The 27,652-nt window shown below is 32.4% G+C and overlaps 1 long non-coding RNA gene across 4 annotated transcripts in view; it reads left to right on the top strand.

The window, feature by feature from the left end:
- The window catches only part of LOC115864267 (uncharacterized), a 481,059-nt gene that overhangs the window by 210,211 nt on the left and 243,196 nt on the right, over positions 1-27,652 (top strand). For 3 of the 4 annotated variants that reach the window (XR_009563675.1, XR_009563673.1, XR_009563674.1), the window contains exon 4: positions 22,142-22,190. The exons of the other annotated variant lie outside the window; for it this stretch is intronic. This is a non-coding gene — a long non-coding RNA (uncharacterized lncRNA). The remainder of the gene's footprint in view (positions 1-22,141; positions 22,191-27,652) is intronic. 4 annotated transcript variants of the gene reach the window in all.

Raw genomic sequence — 27,652 nt, 5'->3', positions numbered from 1 at the left:
AAAATAACCCAAGTTAGCACTTGCTTTTAGGAAGATACTTGTTTCATTAGCTCCTGGGAACAAAAACCATAAACTAATATCCCAAGTGTGCAGTTTTCAGTTAAGAACATTTAGGAAGCCTGAATTATTCCCTAAATGATACAGGATTGTTCTTTTGATATTGTTAACAACTGCTGCTTAATATATTAGGTTATAAGTGATGGTCCCAGAATTTAGGGAGGTTAAAAAATTTCATATTGCAATGTCTCATTCCGGGGAGAGTCTACCGCAGGAGGCAACCACTACTCTGGGAATAAGATCCAAACTCCTCCCCATGAGCCTGTAAGTCCTCGAGTGGTGAGTTCCCTGCTCCTCCATCCCAGCTGGCCTCAGGTCCCTCCTCCCCTGATCTCTGGCTGTGCTCTAGTAGCCCTGATCTCTATTTATTGCTTCAAATATGCTGCATATCTTTCTGCCTTGGGTCCTTCACATTCTAGTGGAGAAACTAAATGCTGTTCTTCCCATGACTAGGTCATTCTCATTTTCTAAATCTCATATCACACATCGCCTCTGGAGACCTTTCCTCTTGGCCTTTCCTGACTACCTTCTCCATGTAGGAACTTTCTGCTCCTTGTCACTTTCATTATTCTCCATCATAGCATATAATCACTTTTTAAAACTTTGTAATTACATATTTAGCATCTGGAACATTGCTAAATAGATATGCAACGAATATTTGTTGAATGGATAATGTCCTCAAAACCTGGGAAAGCACAAAGGCAATAAAAAAATGTTAGTTGACTAAATGAATGGATTTAAGACCAAAAGACTACTTGATATAAAATATTGTCAATATCCATTTCACTTTATGAGTTATTTCAGAAATGATTTTTTTGACAACAGACCTCTATTAAATGATTCACATCCCCAAAGAACAGTTACCAGTTTACTGAAAGTTTTCATGGCTTATCATATTAATCTTTCAAACTGTATATAACTTTTTTTGGTCTGAATCTATGGAAGAAATAACACTCTCTAGAAATACTGTCATGTTCCAACTTTTAATCAGCTTTTTTTAAGTAAAATATGAGCTTAAATTTCAATTTATTTTCCATTTTCAAAACAACGTTTCACAAATACACGCAACTGAAGAGTAGTGGCTTTTGATAGCAAAGACTATAATACTCCAAATATCTCAATTGTATTTTTCAAATCAGGTAGAAATTGAGAAGTGTGTAAGCCAGTGCACTAGGCTCCTAGAAACAGATTTGAACTTGAGGCTTTACTTTGAGGAATAATATTGACTAAGATATATTTTTTCCTAAAACCACAGTGACACATATTTTCTTTGATTAGAGAACAGTATAGCTGATAGATTGGGTTACACCTACAGTCCAGATTAACAATGAAAGCATATAAAGTTTTTTTTGCCCACTTAGGATATATTTATTATATTTATATGTAAAATTTGAAATTTATCAAGTGCATAAATTTTATCAAAATGTAATTCATCCAGTGTAAAGGTAATGGTAAATTATAGTGATTAGATTTCTTTAAAATCTCTTCAATATATAAAGTATCATTGGATATATTTAAACTGAACTTCCATGGACAAATTTTAATGTAGAAAGGAAAAATAAATTACATTTTAGCCCTATTTGTTTTTCAAATGTTAAAGAAAAATGAAGAAACAAAGGAAATACAGTTAGTGATACTGATCTTCCTTTAGCAAATCCTGCATTCCAGATAAACTCGGATAGAATGTGAAGGATGAGCCCATTTCTGACTTGAATATGAAACTTAAAATAGAATGTGAAGGATGAGCCCATTTCTGACTTGAATATGAAACTTAAAATATAAAACTTAAAATACATAAAATATTAACTACTGTGTCAGGATGCAAGTTTAAAAGCCATAGTTTTTAGGAACCCCCATATGACTTCAGGAACATTTAAAAACAACATGAGAGTTAAAACCAAAGCTAATAAACATATACAAATCAGCACACAAGGGTTTTTAGTTTGCTTGCCCACATTTAAACATAAAGTGATTCTCATCTTCCTTTTATGTTTTGACCCACCTACTTGAAATGACTTTTCTGCTTTTTAAGAAATTGTATTGTGAATGGCCCAAGCTAATCGTCACTCTAAAATGGCTCTAAAATGCCTTAGTCCATCCTGGTGTCTTTCTTCTGAATTGCTGTCTGAGGCTTGGCCTACCTAACTTTTACCTTCCCATTTCGAATTTGCTCCAAGTTCTTGGGGGCCCAGAGCGTGATTTTTGCAAGTCATCTTTGGGTGTGGTGCCTGCTCAGTCTGAAAAAGGTAGCCTGGCAGGTAGATAAGAAAGAAGGGGAATAGAGTTAGATGTTCTCAGTGGTGAAGGCCATCAAGCACAAGGAAACACAACTCAACAGTAGCCCCACTCAAAGCTATTTCAGACTATCAGAAATTGAGTTCTGGAGGTGAAGAAGAATGTCTTCTAGGCAGTGACAGTCTGGAAACTTTGACTTTGGGTTCATTGGCCTGAACTTGTTTATGCAAGAAATATAACACGAAAGATACCCCTTTCTGGTCAGAAATATTTAGGACCCCTTAAAACATAAGAGAGTACCTTCACATCTCAGACTTTATTTACAGGCTGTGTTTGAGGAAAGCCCAGCTTTAGGAACAACTTTCTATCACTAGAAAGGGAATTTTATTAATCATAGTGACAATAAAATCATCACTGGCTGGTGACAGAGAAGCATGTCCTCATAATATTTTGCAGAAAAAAAAATATTGAAACAAAATTTGAATTGTATTTTCCTTAGTGGAGAAAACTTTCCCAAAGTCCAAAATGTCAGGGTCATGTAATTTGCATAAATGACATAGCGTTTTGATAAAACAACCAAAAATTACTTGATTTAAATTTGAGTTACCCTTTTATGTGTACCTTTTATATGGAACAGGTAGAATACATTTGAATAACAAATATGTTTTAAAAATTATACCAGAGAGAATTGTAAATTGTACTTTTTATGAAGAGATTCATTTATCATATGTTTGAGGAAATCAGGAGATATGTAAATTGAAATGCTTGAAACTGATGTGTAAAAGGAAAATATCCTCACTTATAAAATAAAGGAAAAATAATTCATTCAACTACCATTAGTGTTGGTGTACGTGGCTTATCTTGTGCTTTCAAATAATTTATGAACGTAAAGATTATCTTAGTTTTGATATTTAAAAATAATTGAAATGATGGTTCTATTATATGTAAATACACAATCGACACGTTTCTTTTGTTTACTGAGCTATGCTTTGTGCAAGAGAACTCCTAAAAGCAAATATTTTGGTAATTTTGAGGCAAGATAAAGTTTATCAGAATTAAGTCTTTTATTGAGAGATGAGAGGAAGGTGGCATTTGTAATAAGGATTTCATATACTAATTTCAAGGTAGAAGTTTTGCTGTGCATAAATTTTTGGGGGGAATATCAAAATGGTTTTATAGTAATGTCTTGCTCACATTATAGTCAATGAGCAAGAATCCTTTTTTGTAAGGTTTTCATTGTTTAAAAAGAATGTTTTTTTTTAATGCAACTTTGACAAAGATTGTACTATGAATTTTTGGTTGTATCCTATGTTGCAATACCAGTTTAGGCATGTTTGCTTTAAATGACCATGTACACTAATTAGAAAGAAAACAATTCACCAGGAGCTATATCAAATACAGCCCTGCAAATGGTATGAGCTTTTTCCAAGGATCCATATTGTCTTTGGACTTGGCTGTTGTATTATACTTTAAATGGCATTGATTGTGTGGTTGTAATGAAAGTAACAGATTGATTTCTATCCAGTGTTACAAACAGTAAATAGAAAAAAGTTCCTGTCTTGACCTGCATTCATAACCGATGGGATTTGCTGGCTTTAGACCCAATCCTTAATAAGAGATAAGATGCAAATGTAATAAAACTGGCTTCAAAGTTTAAGGATCTTTTCAATACTCATCAAAGATGTTTCTTTTTTGCATTTAGATGTGTTGTATTGATTAGATCACAATCACCTAGGAAATGTTACATTCTTTAAATGCTATTCATAATTTATCATGTAATTAGCATTCATATGTGCCTTTATAAACACATTAAGATTATTGAAGTGGAGATTATAACATAGTGGTATAGTTTTTAATTGTCTTTAAAATTGAATTGCCTTTTTTGGTTATTTAAGTGAATGATGATGGTTTACTTTAGATTTGACTGATTATTTTTGGTTAATAAAAATTTTTGGCTGTGGAGTAAATTTTTACATTCCAATATAATAGGTAAAGTGTAATATTAGTATATTGTAGTAGTGCATTGTAGCAGTATTTTTTCTGGAGGACTATTCCTGCTGAATATTCATTCAGATTTATAATTGTATTATTTATTAAAATATGAAATACTTGTTTCCAATAGTGAACTCTTAGTCTTTTCGCCTCATTCTTTTCTTGATAATTTAGAAGATAAGCAAACATGAATATTATAATTGCAATTTTTACTCTGGTAGTCAGGATTTTATAAGACCTTTCCCCTATTCACCCTTTGTAAATAAAACTCAGGCCCACAAAACAAAGAATTTAAAATACAAAGTACAGTTGGGAACTTCACTTTGCTATAAATGAAGGAATGAAAAAAAAAAAGGATAAAAAAGTAACAATTCATTTGTAAGCAACAGTTTCTTCACACATTATGTGACTTTCTTTTGGATTTGTTTTATGTTTTGGGTAAAACAGTTTAGTATAATGATGCTTAGATGAGATAAAACAAAACAAAACAAAATTAAAAAAAAAACAAAAACTAACACATCCGACTGCCGATGTTTCTCAGTTGTAGCTTCCAAGAGCTCTGTATTCTTCCCAGCCCACTTGATACCCTGCAGGTTGTGGCAGACAATTCACAGGAAAAGCTTAGACATCGAGCTTGCATGCTTCTTGACTCCATTTTAAACCTTTTGTTCACACCAGGGTGGCATTTTTTCACACTGCATGTGGCAGTTTTGACTCCTATCCAACTTGTCGTATAAAATCAAAGTCTGTGATTTTTTTTTTACATTCACAGGACTGCTTCCTGAACTGTACTGCTGTTTGTGTCTTTCCTAGCGATTGGTGCAGAAGTTTATAGCAAAATGTGTTTTAGGGAGGGGGAGGAAGAAGAGAGCAATATGAAAAATGTCCTGGCCTAAAACACAGGAAATAAATTTTGAATAAGACAGAGGTTGACTCTGCAGAGATCGTACATGAAAATCAAATACACTTATCACTATTTTAATTATTTTTTGCAGTATACAAGTTACAAGTTGTATATATATACAAGTTAATTAAAAATATATTTAATGATATCACTTTCAGGTTGCAAATGACGTTTTTTAAAAAGCTGTCATGTGATTGCAAAAGAAATATCTCATTCTCAAATTAATATAATTATTTTCTTATTATTTTATAATATTCAATGAGTACAAATGAATTTTACTTTTAGATATGATCATTCAACATACCTTACTATTTGATTTTAAGTTTAATCATGAATAAAATAAAACCTATTAAAAAAATTATACTATGGAACACAACATTTAAATAATTTCTGTATCAGTTTTATCATTCTTAGTTTTCTTCTTTCCCCTTTGCTTAATTAAAAATATCATTTTAGTCCTCATTAATTTCCTTCATACTTTCAAATAATAAATTACACAGATATTTCAAATGAATTATATAAAGTCATACTTATGAAATAATAGCAGAAGTAGAAAATTTTATCAAATGCAAAAGTTGTGTGCCTTGGCATGTTTCTACAGAGTAATTATTAAGAAAGATATGAAAACTATGAATAGGAAATTTCTGTACATGATCTGGCAATAGTAAATATATATATAGATATATATATTTATACTTGTCCTTTGGAATTCTTATTTTGTTTAAAGATTATCTTTTATTTGTATTAAGTATATAAAAATATTCTAAAAATATTCCATAAACATGAAATAATCCCTAGAAATATTTCAATATTAATTTTGTAGAGGGTATAAGGAAAGATTTCCATTTTAATCAACAGATAAATAATGACTATAAGATTTCCTATATTTTCTGAACTTATACAGTAGTCACATTCTTTTATTTTTAAATTACTATATTTTGAACAGTAACAATTCGATCACAACATAAGGAGAAATGAAAATTCAGTTAATAGAAGGAAATATTTAATGCAGTAATAAGTATTTCTTAACAGTGTTAACAAATTTTAAGGTAAAAAATCTTATTGCAAATTTTATTAAATTTTTAGCTACAAAGCCAACTTAATTAATTGAAATAACTTTAGTTAATTCAAGTTGTATACTTGATATATTATAAAGAACAATGTTATTTTAAGAAAAAATATATAAAAGGAGTAGCTGTAGATTATAGTTTTTATTCCTTCTTCTAGGGAATACCTACATAATTTTAGTGCATCTGAATTATTCATTAAAGTATTCGAAGTACGAAATGTATCTGTTATATTGAAAAAGACCTCAATTTAGAATTTAGATTTTTCTTTCACTTTCTGGAACAACAAACTGTGATTGACAAGAACATAGCAGAGAAATAGCACTTTATTGTAAGTTCTGTAATAGTAGATTACTAGCGGACAGAACAACCCCTTGCTTTTCCTTTTACAGATAGAAAACTACTTTAACTACAACTCCTATAAAGTATTTGAAAATAAAGCAAAAAAGAAAAAATATTTCAGGAATAAGTAAATCCAAATTGTTGGTGTAAATAAAATGCTATTTAAAACAAACAAGATGCAATGGATTTAGTAGTCTGGAATTTTCTTGTGATGCATAGATATTTTATCAAGCACAATTTTTTTTTTAACCTGTCTTTAGTTAATTAAAATCTGTCCTCATTAGAAAAAGAAAGAAAATAAAAAGTATTTATACTTGAATACAAAAGTTTTATAAAGATCAAATAAAATTCTGTCATTAGAAACAAATGACTGAAAACAAATAAAATATCCAAATAAACACATACCTATTTAATTGAAATTTGTACTAAGTCCTAATTTAAAACCTAATGGCATCTGGAAATCTAATAAACCATTTGAAATTAAGAATATGGAAAAGAGAAAAATAATCATCATCTAAAGAAATTTTTTATGAAATAAAATTTACCTACTTTTGCAGCTCATGTTTGTTGAAAAAAACGTATGACTTTATTTCATGTGCATGCCAAAGAAGGTAGAAATATATTTAACTCATCATTTTTCATTATCTAGCAAGAAAACTCCAACTTTTATTGCTTTAAGTTTCTTATTTCCTACCCTCCCCGCCTACTCCCTCCGTTTCTTCAGACGCTCTTCTGTCCAGCATTGCTTCTGTTTGAGGTGAACAAAGTAAGACTCCCAAGCAGACACACGCAAAATAACCACCACCCAGCTGAAGAGAAATAGGTTTTCTGCCTTTGACCTGTCCTTATATGTTAATAAAATCAGCTCATACATTCTGCCACCAAATTCAGCTTGGAAGTAATCCTCTGCTACTTAAGGCTGAATGAAAAGAGTACTCATTGTGAATTATGTTTCATCTGTCACAATAACCTTCTTTATTCTGTCATGGACCTCCCCTTTGCCTGTGGCAATTAGAGAAAATAGGTATGCCTTGAAGTATGAGATAGTGGATTCTTAAAACAAAACAAAAACTGATACACACAGACAATGCTTGCTAAACAACATATTGAAAAAAAGCATATGAAGCATTTTGAAGTGATTCTGATTTTTTTAAGGACTCAGTAAAATAATACATTTTAGAATAAGCAGGTGGGATGGTGGCTGTCGGTTATTGTTAACATCAGTTATTGATGAAAAGCAATGAATTAGAATTGCATTAAAAATTAAATGTCAACATATTTTTGTATTGTATACTTTCTAATTAAATCATGCCATAAGATACATATTACAAATATATGGTATTTATTTAAAATACCAAATGAGAGTAATAAATTTATGTGCCTTTTAGTATATTTCAGTACTCCAGACTAACATTTTCACAAATTTTTAAAAGGAGAAAAACAAAGAAAAATTTTTCCCTTAACAGAGCTTAACAAATATTTTATTTAACTTAAAATCAATGTGATTATTTGATTTACTTACTCTTACAAATCACTGAAATTACCTTGAGGCAGCTCAAGTTCACCTTTCTGGAATTAAATCTGTTAAATGATAGACATCATCTAATCATCTTCTTGAAAAGATACCTCAACTTTTTGGCTTAACAGGATACAGTTATATCACTTCTAGTTACAAATGAGTTAAGCTAGATCTTAAGCTACAAAAGACAAAAAAAAAAAAAAAAAAGAAAAAAAACAAACATAGTTGACAAAAAAGAAAATGCTCCTTCTCGTACCAAAAGAAAGTCACTGCTGATGAAGTAATTCAAAAGTCATCATAACAGTTGCTAAAATTGAAGCACATAAACAATTTAAGCTATCAAGAAATTCATAAAGTCTGAAGAAAAAATTCTTGAGACTAAAAGGAAAACCTTTTGGCCCACTGCACAGGTTGGGCACAAAAGTGCTTGCTAAGCTATCTATTTCACACATGCAACGACAGAAGGTTCGATATTCATTCGATCGATGAGTGAAAAGGCACAATGGCAAAATCAGACAGACTTCTTTTGAAATACAGATCTCCAATGTCCCCCTACAGTCTACAGATGCACGGCTGGTGGCGTGGCTCAGACGGAGCAAGGGTTACATCAAGGCTGTTCTCTGGACCGTGCAAACAGTCTAGACCAATGACCTGCAGCATCATGCCCTTTGAAGAAGAGGCAAGTTCGGTCATGATGAAGAAAAATCAAGGCGTACCCCTTTTAACAATAGGGAGCAGCTCGAGGCTGCAAAGAGGTAAGCAGGGGTAAGAAAAAAACGGCATCTGCTTCCATGGTTACAGGCCAACTATGAGAACCTTGCTTTTCAAGGGAGTCTGTTCTCAGGCTCCCTCACAGGGTATGTCATGCATTATAAGCAAAGGCAGGTTGAGCTGAAATCCGCATAGTTATTTCAGAGTAAAATGATACGGAGCACATGGCTGGCAGAAAAAAAAAAGTCACATGACTATTAAGAACCAGACTTGGGCTATTTCAGAATAGAATTTTTTTTCTTATGCCAGTTTAAGTAAAGACAGTAAATTTGTATAAAACAAACAGTGATGATAAACATGATTTTCATTTCTCAGGCTCTTATGTAAGTAGAGGTCAAGGGTCAAGATAATACCTCCCACACCATGGCAGGACCATACAGCCTATTGTTAAAATAACTTTATGATGGATATCATTTAAAAATATTTCCATTTTTTTGCTGGACTATAAGGTAGAATATATGATCTTGTGAATATCTTTCTCTGTTCTGATTCTCTTTGATTTCCTGCCCTGGATCTTCCCATGTTTACGTTCATTTCTGTGGTTAGACCTCGTGAGGAAAGGTAGGAGGTTTGGTGAGAAACTTCCTCGGTGTGGCAGTGAAAGCTAAGAAAGTGTGGAGTTTCCTCTGCCTTTATAAATATAGTGAATTCAAATCTATGTCAAAATCATGAGCCTTTGATAGTAGTTCTATTTCTAATTCATGCATTTATATTTTATTCATTGCTTGATACATCGATGAGTCTATAGATTTTTTTTTCTTTTTCTGTGAGATGGTTAGTTGTTAAAGTTGAATTTTGTGATATGATACACTAGCAGCTAATGCTATTTGAATAAAAATTTGACAAATATAAAATGCAGCATATTCTGTAATATTAAGGATCAGTCTACTATAATAACTATGAAAAATGCAGACATATGAATAATTAACATAGATAAAACATTCCTGTAACAATGTGCCATAACTGAATATTAGAAGAGCTCATATTTGGTTTTCTTCCAGTGATGTACAATTAACTCTAGATGTCCCATGCAGTTTATCCTCGGAACAATTTTTGTTTGCAAGTGTGTTTTTAAAATTAGGGAATAAAAAAGGAAAGAAGGTTCCAAAGGGCAAGGTATAAAACAACTTTCATTACATTTATTTTTCAGAAGTTATGTATGTTACTATAAATGAGCACCATATGGTCTTGTTGTACGCAGATATTCATTTCAAATACTTACCTTGAAAGAAAATTACCTTGTAGCTTTGTGAAAGCAATTAAGTGTTGGTGATCATGATAGCAACAATTTTGTGCTCCCAACTGAGAAATCAGACGGTAATTTTCTGATGTGTTCCTCCGTACTGATGGTGTGTTTTAAGCTAGGTTCACGACTAAAGGTATGCATGTGGTTTTGTTTCTTTCAATGTGATGAGATACATTCATTTCTGTGCTTGCATGGTGAGGAACTCATATAGGGTAAAAAATGAACTACTGAAGTGTTACTATTTTAGTATATAAAAATCCATACACTATTATAAACAGTGAACACATTATCTTAAGCAGTCATGTTGTAGTTTCTTTAAATAATTTACATACTGCTAAGATAATTCAACATCAGAGTTTCTTTGATGAAACAACAGATCATACTTGCTGCCAAAGGTCAAGTGCCAGCTATTTCTTCTGTGGAAAATCTACCTCTCAGTTCTCCAAAGGAAAACAACAAAAAAGCAAATGCACAAAGGTTTACGTATTGCATGATAATTTGTGGGTTGTGGTTAAAGGAAAGAGAGGCTATTGCATGGAATCTGTTGCAAAATAGCTGGATTCTTGGGGTTTTTTTTTTTGTTTGTTTTTCAGTTAACATTGAACCATTAGTCTTGCTCCTTTGTTTTTCAAAACATACTCAATTTTATGAATATTTATGTGTGTACATAAATTACACTAACTTGCCAAATGTGGATATATGTTAAACACTTGGAGATATTCTCATAAACTCAGATGGATAGTTATTAAAATGCTATTACTTTAACACATTAATATGCAGATAGACATTTAATATTGAGTGCTTATGGGGGAAAAGGACAGCTTCTTTCCTTAAGAAAGATTCTCTATATCTGAGTATTAAATATCTGAGTCCATATTACATATGTCCATACTACATGTAGTTTGCAACAAAAACTCCACTTATAGAACAAGGCGTATTAGATTTAAACATTCCCTAGAATTAAATGTTAGAATAATTAGTATACTCTGCCCTCCCCACTACAAAATCAAAAAAAGAAGGACTAAAATTGGCCTTGCCTAACGGAGACTTACTCATGTAAGTGAAATAAAAGGACTGAAATTTTCAGTGCTTTGAACATAGTAGATGCTCAACAAAATATCTCTCTAATAAATGAATAAACCTGTAATTGCACTGAAGAATCAATTACCTAAGTATAATTCAATCTCATGAAATGAGGAACAGAAACTTCTCTACTTACGTGTGTATGGTTTTTTTTTTTACCTTTTTCTTATGACCTTTCTATACAAATAAGTACTTTTTGTCAATAATCTGAGATCACTGAATGCCTACTATATGTCCAGTGAGACTTGAAGTGTGTAACCAGAGCCACATTTCCCTAATGGGATTCTATGAAACACTACTATTCTGAAAGATGTTACTAGATGTTCTGGGACAAACAAAAATCCAGAAGTCAAATAGATATGAGAGGGGTACCATATTAAACGATGTTAAATAGATTTCTCATATAAAATACTTCTCAGGGCATTCAGAAAACTAAGTATATAATGTATCCGTAAGAGGAGCGTATACTTGACACTACCTTCCAAAGTTATTTAATCAACTTTGTTCATAAAATAGTTATTAATGTAATATGACCTAATTCCAAAGATATGCCAAAGCTGGCTAAAACCAGCTTGGATGAGCCAATTGTAACTATCTCTTCCTAAATTCCGTTTTTAAGAGACATCATTTTCTTGCTTGAAATCAGCTATGGCAGAAGTATTTGCATCATGGAAATCATCAAATACTACAAATCAGAGCCTTTTTTTCCTTTTTTTCAGAACTGGTTGTTAAACATTTACTGGCACACCATTATCTAATTTCTTCTCTCACTCCATCTCTGTAGGTAAGTTATGACCACTAACAGGTCAGTAGGTTCAGAAGTTTTCTATTTATCAACCTGTCTAAAATACAAAACTTTTTAAATCAGTTATGAAGACTAGACATAAAAGAGATAGGCAGCTATGGAAAATAATAGACACTCCATTTTTTCTTTAAAGTTTTTATATCAGGAAGTAGTATAGTTTATCTGTCTGACTTCTCTAATTTAGCTGAGTAAACATCTATGTATATATTCCTTTATACTTTTTCTAACAAAATATTTATATAGTCTGATATATAATTGTCTAATCATTTCTGAGTGCCTGACAACAAATTTCTGAAAATTGCCAGACAGTTTTTAAATGTGTCTCTTAGACTTGCTTCATTATCATCCAATTTTTATAAAACTGAGACAAGGTATCATGAAGTAATTTATACTTTTGTATTGAATATCATTTAATTTCAGGCATTTTATCAATCGTATTAACCCACTTGATCTCTTGAGTGAGATTATTAGGAGGAAACAAAAATGCAAAATCTATGAGTAGAGATATTGAAATACACGTTTTTGACAGACAAGCCACTTAGTTCCCATTTGATATTTTACCTGTTAAATTACTGTGAGTAGGTTATAGCTGAAATCTTTAAATATTGGGTGGATTACAAGTATAGATATTTGGTTAAATAATATATGACTTAGAATCATAAATTGATTAGTCTTTGGCTTTATTGCTTGAAGAATGGGTTCTACGGTAACAGGTTTTGAAGGGTTTCTGGGATCTATTTTGTGACAATAAGTAGGATGATTTATAGTATGGTTCTAATTTACCTTTCCAATCACATGCACCCAAAACACTATGCACTTCAGCTTATATGGCTCTCAAATTAGTTAATTAATCTGAGTGTCTATTTTGGGGCCACGTATTATGCTATTCATTGGAAATCCAAACATGATTAATACATGGTCTCTGCCCCTCTGGAGCCCACAATCAAGTACGAAAAGAAAGCAACTAAAATGTGCTGGTATCATGAGGGAAAACCATCTGAATATAACTCTGTCTACTTTAGATCTGACATGCATCTATATCATGAATGCCAAGAATTCTACGAATTTAATCCCAGCATCTCATAGACTTTCTATATTCTACTCTCATCACATAATATGTGTCACAGAGAGCTTCATATTCACAAATATAATTATGAACAGTACACTCAAGATGGCCAGGACATGATTCTTAATATATAACCAAGTAAAGAGTAAGTGGAAACAGATAAATTACAGTAACTAGCTGTACATTCTATTTATAAAAACTAGGAAGTAGTATATACAAAGTCAAGATGCTCAGAGAATATTCTGCCATTATCATAAGATAAACATCATTATCATAAGATATCAGACATTCAACTTAAGCAATATTGTGTGTGTGTGTGTGTGTGTATGAAAAGAAATATGTGTTGAATACTCATTGAATAAGATATTTCTTGTAGTTGAAAAAAATCATTTGAACATACTAATATCATGCTTCTGAGAAATCGAAAGCTAATCGAAAGTTCTCAAAGGTTTTACTTTGTTATCGTATCAACCATATTGGACATAATACACAATTTTAGCATTGGAAAATTCTCTTCCCTATGCCACATAATATGGAACTCTTTTCTCCTTCAAATATACTTCACAATTGTGAAAACATATTAATGCAAAATATTTACACATGAAAGGTTTCCAAGTGACTTATTTAATATAAGGTATTTAATGAAAATACTTTTGATTTTTGATAGATAATTTATTAGCACTATTTATAAAGTTATAAGCACTATTATCTTTTAATTTTAGAAGGAAAAATTGTCCTTTTATATGTTTTTTAAGAAGCTGTCTTGCTTTTTTATAACAAAAAAGTTATTTTTTAAAAATTTCTATCTATAGAATTTAATTCATCTTTCCGGAGCTAGCTCAACTCTCCTCCCTTTTGTAAGTTTTTCCCTTCTTTCTGGAACATCTTCACTTCCCACCTTTCCCTCCTTTTTATCCACTCACGTTCTCTTTCCTTCTGTTCCCTTTATATTTTTGCTGAGGCAAAAAAAGAAAAATAGATGGCAATGGGAACCTTCTAAAATACATGCAAGTAGCACAGGGAGATCAGCTCGGTGCTTTGTGACCACCTAGAGGGGTGGGATAGGGAGGGTGGGAGGGAGGGAGACGCAAGAGGGAAGAGATATGGGGACATATGTATATGTATAACTGATTCACTTTGTTATAAAGCAGAAACTGACACACCATTGTAAAGCAATTATACTCTGATAAAGATGTTAAAAAAATAATAATAAAATAAAATGAAGTAATAAAATAAAATAAAAATACATGCAGGAATCTTCACACTCCAAAGCTGTAGTAATTGAGTATAAAACTCAGCTCTGAACTTTCAATCACTTTTTAAAAAATGTTTTGTCTCTATCTTAAAAATGCAAAATAAAATAACCTCTCACCCTTCTGAAAGGGGAGATGAACTTCCTGCTCTTGTCCATTCTTTGATCTGAGGCATGAGGGGTACATGTGTTTATTATAAGCCGTGTTTAGGCTCCATTACTGCCTTGCTTTCCAAAAAGTAGTGTTTGTTATTACTAACATAAGATCACCAAAAGCAATTTCCCTTAATTAGCATGTCACAGACTTCATATTTTCATTGAACATCAAAACCATTCTACTTAGCTATTGTATGTGTGTGTATGTGTTAACCCCCAGATGTTAGCATGTGTTGAAACAGGCATCTTTCAATACCTTGTTTTTACAGATGGCTGCCAACTATTGTGCTTGCTATATTACTTTGTGTTCCCTTTGGTATTTTTTTTTTCTCAAAGACATGATAGAATCCCTAATATGCCCAACAGACTGCTCAGATTTGTGTTAATTAAAAAGAGACTTTCTTTAAATATATGTTTTTCTTTAAGGGCCATATTCATGGACCTAAACTATGTTCCTAATTTATATTTATTATAATACTGAGTATTATTTATAATAATTAATAATAGTAATTTGTTTCTCTCCAAGGGTAACATTTCTATATGATGATTCTGTTGCTATATATTTATGTATATATCTCCTATATTATGCTATATATATATACCTATATTTATATCTATGAAGGCACACAGATCTATATTCAATTTTGTATCAGGTAAGCTGTTAACTTTAAGATTACTTCAAATCACCAGGGGATATTGTTAATATTCAGATTCTGATTCAGGTGTCTGGAATGGAGTCTGAGATTTTGCATTTCTAATAAGACCCCAAGGGTGACAATGCTGCTGGCCTGTGGAACACAGTGTCAAGGAGTTAGAGAACTCCTAAAAAGGACTTCAAGCTTTGACTTTGACCCTGATTCTGATCTTAACCTAGATACTTAATCCTTTTGATCTTGTTCCTTATTTATAAAATTGGTGGAATCTTGTTTCTCCTGCCTTTTCATGGACTTGTTCTGTGGTTCAAATTAAATTAATTTAAAGAGTGCTTTATAACAAAAGAGCACAGGAAGAGGTAATACAGACAGATATTTCCTCTTATCCTTTGAATATTATACTGTAAACAAATGACCTAATTTCTGTTGTTGTCTGCCCATTTGGATTGAAATGATGGACCTAGTTTTAAGGTTATCTTCTAATACTTCCTTGTTCTCATATATTCTTCTCTTTTTGTTCATTTAGTCATGTATTAATCCAACAGATATTTATTGAGTAGCTACTGTGTACCGTGCATTGTGCCAGCTTCTGAACATAACAATTGACTCCTTCCACTTCTACTTTTCTTCATTCTCTCAAATAATTTTTTTTACTGATTTCAGTCTATGGTTTATTTTTCTCTTATTCTTTGTCCCTTCAATAGAGTGCTGGGATCATTAATCTGAAGGTTATTTTTTTTTCTCTTTGAATAAATTTTATCCAGTTCCACAAATATTTGTTAATTCTCCACTATGTGGCAGATTCTCTGCAAAAGGCATATAAAATTGAAGAATTTACAGAAGGGACAGTCCCTTATCAAATCATTTGTATTCTACTTGGGGAATGGAATATTTAACAATTCCTTAAATAACTATATTACAAGGCAGGATGTTACTAGTGTCATCAGACTTTGAAGAATGCTATGTGAAAGGAGAAAAATCAGAGCTGGCTTGAGGGCTTTGCAAAGTCTTCTTAAAGATGGCTAAATTGTGACAGAAAGAAATGAGAGATAGAAGAGGGTAGATATTAAAGATGGAGCAAATCGTACCTTCTCCCTCTTTGCTATTGTTCATGTTGAATGACTTAAATAATCTGGCAAGGGTAAAAAGATCTTAAAATATTTGTTTAGGTATGTATGAGGTAAAGCTGGAAATTCTCATAGAACTCACACTGTGATGGCCTTGAACGACAGCTACCAGAGTCTGAAATGGTTTGGGGGTTGTTAAGGAATCTTTGAAAGTTAATGTTACTGTTGGCTTTCCTGCCACTCATTCGAAGTCAACCTTTAATTCAGTATGTGGAATTTAAACACAAATCAACTGTATGAACTCAGTTCATATAGAGCAGATTGGCAACCTCCTGGTAATCTTTTGCGAGTTTTCAGCAGACCAGCATGGCATCATGGGCATGGTGTAATGGACTGTGTGAGGACACCTGGCTGCTAGGTAAGCCCTGTTCACTAACTTGCTAGTCTGTTGACCTTAGAGAAGGAATTCACTTCTGTGAGTCTTAGGCTCTTTTTCTTAATGATTGAAATAATAAACTCCGCTTATTTTCGGAGGTCATGGTGAGAGATAAATATGGTAAATAAACTTGAAAACGTAAACTTTGAAAGTATAAAGCTCTGTACAAGTATAAGCATTCCCCCTTGAATTTTTTCTGTTCCTTCCTATCCCTCTTTGGGTTGAGGTATTGGAGGAAGTGATCCTTTCTTCCTCCTTTAAATGAAATACCATCTTTTTACTCCATCGTTTTAGGACTCACTCTGCGCTTTTTGAGAACACATCTAACAATTGACTTGTTTTACCTGTTCTTTTTTAAAACCCTAAAATCATCCACAAAGCTGCTCTTTCTCTTTTATCCTGTAATGAGTTTTTATTTATGTGCAGACTATACTAATTGCATTATTATTCTGACCTTAGTTGATATATCACCTCTTGATATATCCACCACTGACTGGCCACAGCACCCCCCATGGGGTCACTCATCATCCTCCTTGATTTGCTTTATGGCACTTTTCATTACCTTAACTTACTTTCTTCTTGTATTTACTTATATATTGTATGTCTCTTGAGTCAATAAGATTTTATTAGTTCATTATGTGACATGACAGTGTGATATGAACTGGTGATAGGAACATAGAATCTGAACCAATGTGTATGTCCTTAAGGAGACAGACAGTAATAAATATTGATAATAATATCTATATTTGTGTATAAATATCAGGTGTTTAAAAAGAAGAATGTGCTACAAAGAATAGAGCAAGCTGAAGGATTAAACAGGAAAAGTTGTTATGCCATTCTGTGTTACACAGATACTCAGGGCAGGGTCCCGATTAGGTGCTACTTATTCAACGACCAGAAGGAAGTAAGGGAGCGAGACAAGAACACATGTAGGCAAAAAGGGTTCCAAGCAGTGAGAAGTGAAAGTGTTTTTCTGTCTCTCTCTCACTCTTCCTTTATTTCCTTCCTTCCTCCCTCCCTCCCTTCCTCCCTCCCTCTTTCTTTCCTCCCTCTTTTTTTCGTCTTCCTGCTACTTTTCTCTTCCTTCTTCTTCATTTCTTCCCTGCTTACTTTCGTGTCTGCCTTCCTTCCTCTTTCTCTTCTTTCTCCTCCTTCCTTTCTTCCTTGCTTGCTTTTCTTCTTTCCTTCCTCCCTTCCTTCATCTGTCCTTCCCTCCTTCATTGTTTTCTTTCTTTCTCTCCTTCCTTCTTTCTTTCCCTTTCTTTTATAACATTATAACTACATATTTGTTGTTTATAAATAAAGTTGTTGAGAAACATTTACCAGCACGTCTCTGAGGAGCCATTTGAAGATCATTGCAGCAGTCCCAGTGAGAGATGATGTTGGCTTAGACCAGAGTGGTAGTGAAGGAAGACATAGGAAGTGGTCAGGTTCTGGAAGCAATCTTCAAAGGAAGCACTGACAAACAGCTTTGCTGAATGATTGAGAAAATGGTTGAGAAAATGATGCACCAAGGGTGCCTTCTGGGTTTTTAACCTAAGTAATCAAAAGGATAGCTGCCATGGATTGAAATGGAAATGGCTTCAAGAAGAACAGTTTTGGGAGTGAGTGTGAATAATTTGGTTTTGCACACATAAAGATTGAGATGTTTATTAGGTCCATCCAAATGGAGGTGTCTTGTAGAAAGTTGGATATTTCAGTCTGACACTCAGGAAAGGAGTCTGGATTAGAGATATCAATTTGAGTATTATCTGTAAAGAGAATGGTATCCCCCCGTTCTTCATAATCTAAATGGGGACTATTTGCATATCAGTTTTTCAAGGTTTTCATGCAGAGTAGAAAAGCCATGTCATTACATAGCTATTGCATCTTGTTGAGACTGCTGAGTCAGATGTTCTCTTGATACATTTGTTTTATACTATAATGTCAGCAACTAAGTAAAATTTGCTATGAATTGATTGAAGCCCTATTTGCTTTTTTCCCAATTCAATTTCATACTTATGCTTCTTGCTTCTTAGAACTGATCAACTACAGTCATCACTTCTCAAAATCTGGTTCCAGGACTCAGAACTGCCTGCATCAGAATTAAATGGGTCTATTTTAAAATGTAGAATCCTGCACTCAAATACTAAGTCATATTAGTCCAGCGGCCTAGGAATCTGCATTGTTATTAGCATGCAGATGAAGATTTAGCCACTCCTGCTATAGTGTGTAAATAAAATATAGTATCTTTTTAATCTTTTTTTAGACTCTCCCACTGCAAAAATTTTTTTAATGATTTTTTATATTTGTATAGTTAAACCTGCCCACTCATATTCTAGGTTGCTTAGATTAGAATAGAATTGATTTCAATCATAAAGATTAAATCATTAGTTAAGCAACTTAATAGCAAAACTAAATTTAATCATTCCTTCTTTTTTCTTTCAAAAAGTGTAATTTTAGGATATACTGCAGCTTTAGGATATACTATTCAGACAAAAACTTGGTTTCAATGGTAGATATTGAATTGCTGTGGTAATTTTAAAGGGTTGTTAAATATTTCTGATCCTCCCTTGTTCTGGGCACATAACAGAATTGTATTGCATTTCCTAAACCTCTTGTGATTTAAGTGTGCACAGAAAAGGAGTAGAGGCCAATAAGTATTATACTTAGTGCCAGAACATTTAATAGCCAGTGTTCCTTTATCCTTCTCGTATCTTTCCCTGTACTTGAGATGGAGGCTGCCCTGTTATCCTACTTACCTGAGTTACTACAATTAGCAGAAGCTCATCTGCTAACCTGCAATAGCACAGTGTGAATGGGAAATGCAACTTTGCAATTTTAAGCCACTAGGATGGGGATTGATTACTGCAGCACAATCTACTTTCTCTAGCAGAACTGAGTTATTTGGGCATGAGTTATCTCCCATTCAATAGGCTGATATTGTGAATTGACTTAAGCTAATTTATTCTTCAACAATTGTCAGGGATTTTTGCCAGTATACATCTCTTCTCTTATAACTATGATACCACGGAGTTTATTTAAAAAACAAACAAAAACCAAAGTAAGTTACAAACCAATTTCTGCAAATGTACACACTTTTATTAACAGTCAGGTACAAAATCCATCAAACAGCCCGTTCCAATAATCTGGGGGTGGTTTCCCCTTGTCCTTTTCAGCATGTCATCCAGCACACAGTAGGAAAAGTTCGCTGATGCACGACACAACATATTCTGGTGTCAGGAGAATGAGCCTTGTAGTAGTACCCAGGTGAAGGAGTCACCTTCTAAGTTAAGGGATGGGTAACAAATTAAATAGGATTCTAAATCTAGGGTGTCAAAGATTTTAGCCTCTTGGCCTTATACTGGCACTTTCATACTTTGCTCACAATGAGGAGATGATTACCCAGTTCTAGTCAGTCATACATCTTGATCACCATTGTCTCACCAGTGAAAAATTGTCAAAACTTTCCGTAAATCACCAACCCCCCACGTATAATTTCACAGAGCAATATTTGGAAATTCCAAGCATTTGTCACAGTTACCCCTGGAGTGCAAACTATAGATTAGACACTTTAAATCTTAACCAACTTGAGAGTGATTCCCTAACTAGAATTCTTCAAATCTTAACTAATTTTTCTAGTTTGTAAATTAAAGGCAAACTAATGTACTTCATACCATACTTACTGGAGCATTTTAAAGTAAATTACAGGCACCAATAGAATTAATTATGGATTTTAGTTTTTCCCCCCATGTTCTACTAAGAGTACAAAAAACATAAAACTGACCAGAAGCGTACAGTATTTTACTTAACAAATGTAAATCTATTAGTACATGATTTTTAATAGTTTACGTTAGACTTTCCCAATATTTTTGTTATTCATCTTGGTTCCAAACAGATTAAGAATTATTTGTAGTTATTTAAATGAAAAATATATAATTAAACTGTTTACATATTGTGTAGAGTTTTTTAAACAAAAAATAGACTACATTGACTTAATATGAAAATCTTGAAATATTGGGTTATAAATTTAGATTCTGCTGCCTTCTTTCTGCATGCTCATGGTCTGGAAAGGAGACTAGCCTCCTTAATGTTTTAGTTTCCAAATATTTTGCCAACTATGAATGAACTAGGTCAAAGGTGGAAAGCATTCTTTCTACAGCCTACATGAATATTCTGCTGTTTGAAAAACTGGACTAGCCCATCAATCATGTTAATACTGTAGATTCTCACAGAGTTGAAATATAGCCTGTAAAACCTTATCTTATGTAAGCATATGTTTTCCAAAATCTTCAGCTCATTTCAAATTATTTTAGTTACTGCTATGGATAAATAATTTCTGGATGCCTAGGACAGCAAATAATATTGGTAAGAAAATTAATTGTAAATAGAACATATAAAATGACTTATTTTAAAACACTTCTAAAAAACTTAGAATAGTTTTAAATATTAAACTTTTAGACATTAGACTTATTTTTGATGATATATTTTAATATTAACATTTAAAAATAAAACTGTATTTAAAATGTAGCATTCTACTAATAACCCCTGTGATTCAAAAAAACATTTTTAGTATAGAATTAGAAATATTAAACAAGTTAATTGGTGGTGTTTTGCAGGTTCACCCATATGACAATCTTTTGTCTCTAAAATATTTGTGGTATTTTGGAAACAACTATAACAATAAAAATAGCAAGAGCACAATTTGACTTCAAAGTCAATTTATGTAAACTTAACTTTGGCTGGACCTGTTTAATATTTTTGCTAACTTTAATCCCTGTGAATTTTGATGTTTGGAAGTCGTACATTTCCAAATTTATTTATTTATTTATTTAATAAAAAACATTTTAATGATTAATGTTTAAACATTATTTAACATTGTGGGTATATCCAGATGAGCTAAAGCACACTTTGACTGCACACTATTGAATGTTATAGTTTCTGTATTGAAATATGTAAAGACATTCACAAACTAGTACCTAGGAAGACATGCATTTAAGCAGACCTACAATGAATTGGATTGATTATTCCTAGCAACGTACTTTATTGATATTATTGATATTGTTATTGTGCAGTAATTTTTATGGAATCCAAGAGGATGACTACTTTTCTATAGGGAAGGTGGTTCCAGTTGACAGCATGTAAACTGCAATATTTAAATTTTTTAAACTCCCATTTATAAAAAGACATTTTGGCTTTAAGATTTTTTTAAATAAGTGTAAATTGAACACTTCGTATGTTAGTTCAGGGAAATTTTTTAAATTTCAGTTTTGTTGAGGTATAATTGACATAAAATTATAAGATATTTAAGATATACATCATGATGATTTGATATGTGTATACACTGTAGGATTTCCCCATCTAGTTGATAAACACATCCATCTCTTCACATATTTATCTCATATTTATTTATTTATTCTTTGGTGAGAACATTTAAATTGTGCTATCTTAGCAAAGTTCATGGGAAGTTTTAATGATGACCATATCCTCCTTTATTCATTTTCCTTTCAGGTTATTGATCATTAAAATGCCATTGTAAAGGGATGACTCAGAAATAACAGTAAGTTGAAAGACATATCATTTTAATATTGTACTATAACATATCATACCATATGTGATGACTTTTTTCCTTCTAATTTTGTACACTAGTGTAGGGCATAGAATGTGACAAGAACCCCTAGACCTTAAAGTATATTTTTCTGTGAAGCCAAAATATTTTTTAACTAAACTCTGCTGGTCAGTAATTTTTGGATTTGGCAAGTTTCAGTGCAGTCCTGTTTTTGAGAAAAGTCAACAAAAGTATTTCCCTTCTAATTCAATATTCTTTTTTCCCTTAAACGGTTTTTCCTTTTGGTGCAAATACTTATGAACTCCATATTTTGACAGTAACAATAATATATTCTGTTTTGTTTTTTTTTTTTTTTTGCTGTACTGAAAGTAATGTTTATGCTGGATTTAAACTTTTGTCAGACAGATCTACTTATTAAACCAAATGAAATAGGTATGATAAGAACGCTTTCTTTGTTTTATTGAATTACATGAGCCTTGTTAGTAATACACTTACATCTAATATTTATATATTACCATTGCTGTTTCAAGCTATGAATCTTAATGTTTCATGTTTTAATAAACTATTTTGATCAGCCACATATTTTCTTCTGAAATGGACATACATCATATGCAATGGACTGGAGGAATTATTTTGCCTTTTCTCATGATTCATTAGAATAAATAAAAATTTCTGTTCTGGAAGAATTATCAACCAATACTTTAATGAAGTGCTATTTTAATGCAACAGATTTACTTCCTCTCCTGACATTAAGATATACTTTTTTGCTTATAACACTTACTACCCAAAGATAGCTGATACAAAAAAATACTGAATAAAGATAGCCTCAGGAATAAAACACAGGAAAATAATGTTAAATTAAAAACGACTTGTGAATTAAAATATACATATATGTGTGTATTCACATACAAATACACACGCATAGAGATATATAATAATATATCATCATATATTTACAGGTATGTAATTATATATTATGTAAGTATATAATAATATATAATTGATTTAAATAAATTATATAAGTATATATAAGTAAATTATGTAAGTATATATAAATATTTAAATCTATATAATTATACAGATAGATAATTGTAAAAGCAATATGTAGTAAAACTCAAAACAGATTCATGTAAGAGAAAGTTGCTAACCCTTTCCACTTCTCGGTCTCCCTCCTGTCCCTGGGGTAGCCAATGCCAAAGCTGGTGTGTGTTCCTCTACCTCACTCCTGTGAGCTTCCCCACGCTCAGAAAGCACAGATGCACATTTTTATGTCTTTTTTATCAGAAAGGTTTATTTTTTCTTTTATTGTTTGTTTTTATAAACAAACTACCAAGAACATTGCTCTTTAGCTTGTTTTTTCAAAGTTGTCCCTTTAAGTTAATATATGTAATATTCCATATTATGGTGCACTAACTTTTAGTTAAAGAAAATAAAAATCTGGATGTTTAGTGTCCTCCTTCTATCACAGCCCTAGATTAGAAGGCATAGATACTGCCATAAATGGCAAATCTCACTGATATTTTAACTCCAAAACAGATAGCCAAATGAAAATGACTTGAGGCCTATATTAGAGCAGGATATCAAGATTTAAGAAGCGAATAGTTATTCAGTAAACAATGAGTTCTTGAACTGATTTATTGTACATGTGATCTGGTGTTATCCATCTCCAACAATATATGATCCCCAAAGCAGAATACATGCTGCTTTGCTATGATGTAATGGTTGCATTCTTCAGACACTACATTTGATGAAAAAAAAAAAAATCACAATATAAAACCATGTTTCAGTAGAAAGAAATGAGTTAGGGAATGGATTTGCTAATTTTACTAACTTCCATCGGTGGTTTAAATTCAGGATTCTCTTTATATCAAGATTAGGCATAATGAAGAGAGCAAAAATAAATTAAGCCATGGACTTATATAAATGAACATAAATTTAAAAAAACATAATAATATCTGAGAGTAAATAACTTTACTTATATAAAACACAATTAGCAATTTTGTTTAGAATGGCACAGGTCATCAGAAAGCTATATATATATATATCATATAAAATATCATAATACATGTCATATATATTCATCATTTTTATACATTACATATCTGCTGATGATACTGATGTTATACTGATGTTATGTCTATTATATACTTATTTATTTTTATATATTATACTGATATAGTATACTCACCATGCTGATAGGTGCATCTGACTTTGCCCCCTTAAATTTTGTGTAGAAAAGATATTTTTATTTTACAAAATTTAAATACTAACACAACAGCATTACAAAGCTAGAATGTGCATTTAAGAAGTTTCTTAACTAACAAGTTTTTAAAAGTCTCTACGTAAGGGTGTGTTGTGTGTGTGAGTGTGTGTTCATCATTGAGCCTAGATTTGGAGCTAACAGTGTGGGTCAGGCAGTTTAAGCCCAGCCGACTGTGAAGAGAAACTTGATAAGAGTGATTCAATTCAATCCATCAATGTTTACTGAGCACTTACTATGCACTAGGTAATCTTCTAAATGGTAGAGTTACAGTAGTGAACACAAGTTCAGGCAAGCATAGCTTTTACATTCTAGTGGTAGTGATGAGGCAGAAGGGGGGCAGGCATTAAACCAACAACCAAATAAAAAAAATGTTATACTGTTTTTGATAGTGTCAAATAATGGGAAGAAAAATAAAGTTGGGTGGGAGGTCAGGGAGAGGATATCTTCTATTTTAGGTTGGGGAAGGTTTTTCTGAGTTGGTAGCATCTGAGGAGAGACTTGAAAAAGTGACGGAGTACGCTTACCATAAGTTTTCTGGGAAACAGCATCTCAGGCAGAGGGAAGAGTCAGAATTAAGTTCCCAAGGAAAGAGGATTGTTTTTGGAGAGCACTATCTCCAAGGAGAGAGCACATATTTGAGCAATACCAATGAGGCCAATGGGATGGGGCAAAGTCTTGTAAGCTCTTGTTGGCCATGTTAAGAATATTGGGGTTTTCTTCTAGTCAAATGGGAAGCTGTTTTGATCAGAGATGTGAATTGACTTACATTTTTAAGAGTGTGCTTTGCTCTGTGAAGAATAGCCTGAGCGAAGGGTGGGAAATCATTTAAACACTTACAGTACTTCGAAAGAGTGGACTTATATCCACTTGGTGCTTTTAAACAGAATGATCTGAATACCATAATGTTTGATTTACACTGTATTTCGTATTCATAATAGAATAGAATAATATTTGTAAAATCTTTAAAACAATATTGGCATACAGTAAGTTGTATGTAAATACTCTTATCTTCATCCTCTTTGTCATCATCATCATTACTGGCATGATCAAAAGGCATAATAGATGCCCTTAGGGAAAATGATAGTTCCCTCCAATGTTTTTACAAGTATGACCCTCTATTCCTCACTAGAATCAAACAGAAAGGATTTTGGGGTGTACTATACCACACAGAATTGTTTAAGAATAATATGTATAACATCCAATACTTTATATTCATTTTGAATTTACCTCGTAAATTATAACTAAAACCTCATTTTTTAAAATAACAGCTAAAATAAACCTGCTTGCATTATTTCTATTTACATTTTAAAAATTAAGTCTTAAACTTTTATGAAAATATCATCTGAAAACCTAAATATGTACATTCATTCTAAGCTGACTTTTTTGAGCACCAGTTAATTCTTAGATATGACTGTCTTCTGTGTATTGATGTTTTGTATAATTTTTTTCACTACTTGGCCTAAATTGATATAGATGACACACATACATACACAACCTGCATAACATTAGCTGTACACGTTAAAATCCAAGGCTTAGTATGTGGAGAGAAGCATAGTATCAAAAATAATATTTTTGTTTCTTCTTCAACTTATTAGTTCTTTAGTTTCCTGAGGACTGCTTTTTAACAAAGGGTACACAAATCTGTTTTGTGTGGTTTTTAAATTTTTGGTGCGTAATTTTTTTGTTTTGTTCTTTGGGTGGGCTTTGGTTGTTTGTTTGTTTTAAACTGGAAACATGATGAATAGTGCTAATTTTAACTTGAGTTTCAAACACTCACTGAGTGATATTTTAAGACCTACACCTTTGATATGGTAACAAAATAAACAAACAAAACAGGCCAATAAGCCAAATGGAGAAATGCTGGTACAGATAAAATGTTTTAGTTTTCTGATCTAGGTCTGGCAACCCAATTTATATACTTTAGAAACTTAGGTATATTTACCTATCCTGGTGTGTAAATAAACTGGATAATTGCAATATAGTCCACATTTTGTACATTAAACTAGAGGAAAAAAACATGGAACATATAAAATCATAAAAGATATTAGTAATGCTCAGAAATATAAACTAACGCTAGGAGTATGTCTTTTAGTAAACATTTCCGATTTAATGATATATAAATTTGCATACCTAAGGCCAGATCTGAAATAGTCTAATGGTGAAATTCAATCTGGTTTCAGCTAACTTACATATGATTAACTAATAAAAGTTGACACTGAGCTCACTTTGTATTTTAACTATAAAACGTATGTTGCAAAAGTTAGTGTGACATATGTCAAACCCCTCAAAATATATGTATCAATATTTACATAGTATTCCTTCATAAATCTTTATGGAATGATCTTGAAATTAAATTACTGGTCTTTAGAAAGTTAATAGGACAATATCTAAACAGAGTTGAGATCTCAGACATAAAAACATAAGTTCTGATCTATTTGCCTTTGGCCTAGCACCAAAGTACCTTCTGAAAGAGTCACCATAGAAAGCTGTTTGTGTGTCTTTTCATCCTGCTACCAAGTAAGCATACATAGCTCAGTTGATGTCTAGAAGCTGTTAGATTGTGCAAGCAAAGACAAGGGTTCTGCTTTTCTTGCTAACAGTATAAGTTGCCATTGTTTAACCTCTAGATCTGGCCCTGGAAGAGAGTTTGGTCATCAGTACTCAATCTGGGGAAAAAAAGGGCAGAGTAGTGGTGGGAGAGGGATATACAGAGAAAGAAGGCAAAGGCTCAAGTGAGCGCCAGCTGCAAGAAAAGAATTAGCCTCTGTGACAGGAAGCATCAGATCCTGAGCACCCATCTTGGGCTGTGTGTACATCCAGTGTTTAAATAGAAGATTTTTTTTCATACTACATAGTACCTAAATGGGAACCAACTATAGTAGTCTGGATGACCAAAGGAACCAAATTTAAAAAGAAAAATTAAAAATCCTGCCTTTGTAAGACTCTTATGGAGATCCCAGTTTGGTCTTCAAACAGGCCCGTTCCTCAGGAATTTTCAAGGATATATCTGACTAGTCTTGTTTTTCACTATGTGGGGTTGCGTAAAACCTAACTAACTCCCAGTAGATGCAGCTTCACTCTGTGAGGAAGCAAGGAAGCAATCTAGAGCAGGACTCTATGCAAAGTGCGCCACTGGGCAGGCCCTTTGCCTATCAGAACTGTCTAATACTAATCAGAAAACATATAAGAA

The sequence above is a fragment of the Globicephala melas genome, chromosome 4, assembly GCF_963455315.2.
Source record: "Globicephala melas chromosome 4, mGloMel1.2, whole genome shotgun sequence".
Classification (NCBI taxonomy): Eukaryota; Metazoa; Chordata; class Mammalia; order Artiodactyla; family Delphinidae; genus Globicephala; species Globicephala melas.
Note: the sequence above shows the minus strand (reverse complement) of the source record. Positions and strands in the feature narration are given on the sequence as shown.